Here is a 1694-nt window from a genome sequence, read left to right on the forward strand (position 1 = left end):
GACATCCTACATCCAATCTATACCCTCAGCCATGTTTTTTTATTCTTTATTTTGAAACAGTGTCTCACTAAATTGTGGAGGGCCTCACTAAGTAGCTGAGGCTGGCTGGGAACCTGCGATCCTCCCATCTCAGCCTCCCAAGTACTTCTTTCCGTAAATTTCAGGATGTCTCCTTCACAGCCCTTAATACTTAGTTACCCACCAGAGGATTTCATATTTCCAGACTCGCCTCCTAGATGCTCTAGGAGAAAAAATTTAACATCAGGACATGGGAGCAAGTGCTGCTGCTCACCGGGGGCTGACTGAGAGAGCTTTAAATACCTTGTAGATTTTGTCACCTGTATCTATGGAGAATTTATGTTTTGAGTTTTCAGCTTTAATGCTGATGTTTAAAAAAAAAAAAGCACAATAAAATAATCACAACTATCCCCGTTCTACAAATCACCTCTCTTTTCCTTGAAGACTATATGCCAGGTGGCCTGACAATGTGTGTGTGTGTGTGGGGGGGGGTACTGGGGATGGAACATAGGGGCAATCTACCTCCCAGCTACACTGCCAGCCCAATTTTTTATTTTTTATTTTGAAACAGGATCTCACTAATTTGTGGAGGGCCTCCTGAGTAGCTGAGGCCAGCCATGAACCACGATTTTCCTGCCTCAGTCTCCCAAATGCTGGGATTACAAGTGTGCGCCACCATGCCCTGCTGGCCTGACTTTTTTTTTTAACAACTTTAAGACATTGAATAGAGCGAGATGTAAGTACCAGAAAAGTCTCTGTACTAATTTTGTGAGTGTAGATGTATTTTGAGGCAGGTAATAACAAATTTTTAAGCACATGTGAGCTTAGTTTTGTGATTATCTGCAGGTCCTTGTGGCTGCCCTTTTAAAAAGGTACCGTTTCTGTATCTCTGGGTATCTGTTTCTATCTCATGTTCCTACCTTCATTCAGGCATGAAGTTTCTTCTCTCTCTCTCTCTCTCTCTCTCTCTCTCTCTCTCTCTCTCTCTCTCTCTCGTATTTAGTCATTCATCAAATTTGCTCCCAGTCCATTTTTCTAGAAAACCAACACTAACAGATATAGCTTGAACTAACACACAGGATCACATTTACATGAATCAGAGGTCCTACCCAGCATCAAGCTTTAGTAACAATGTAAGAGATATGGACACTAAAAGACTCATAGCAGAGAGGTCTAGAAAAATCTCACACTATTTTTCAGCTCCTTCTTGCTTCATACACATACTCTCTCTTACAGGATCATTTGTATCCCTTCAAAATTCATATGCTGAAGTCCTAACTACCCCCTCCCGCCACTGTACCTCAACATCTGGCTGTACTTGAACCTAAGGCCTTTGGATATAAAATAAAATGTGTTTGAATGGATGGGCCCAAATATGACTGGCATCTTTATAAAAGGAGGATTCAAAATAGAAGACACAAACCTAGGAATGACCATGTGAATAAACAGCCAGAAAGGTAGCTGGAAGCCAAAGAGAAAGGCTTCAGAGAAAACCAAGTCTGCCAACACCTTCACCTTGGACTTTTTGCCTCGAGAACTGTGAAAAAATAGGTTCCTGTTGTTTAAGCCATCCAGTCAATGCTACTTTGTTACAGCAGCCCTGGCAAACTAATACACCTTGTGACCCACAATTATAGTTGACATCTCTAATGAGGACCTCAGGTCACTAGGAGACT

The sequence above is a fragment of the Muscardinus avellanarius genome, assembly GCF_963383645.1.
Source record: "Muscardinus avellanarius genome assembly, chromosome: 1".
NCBI classification, from domain to species: domain Eukaryota; kingdom Metazoa; phylum Chordata; class Mammalia; order Rodentia; family Gliridae; genus Muscardinus; species Muscardinus avellanarius.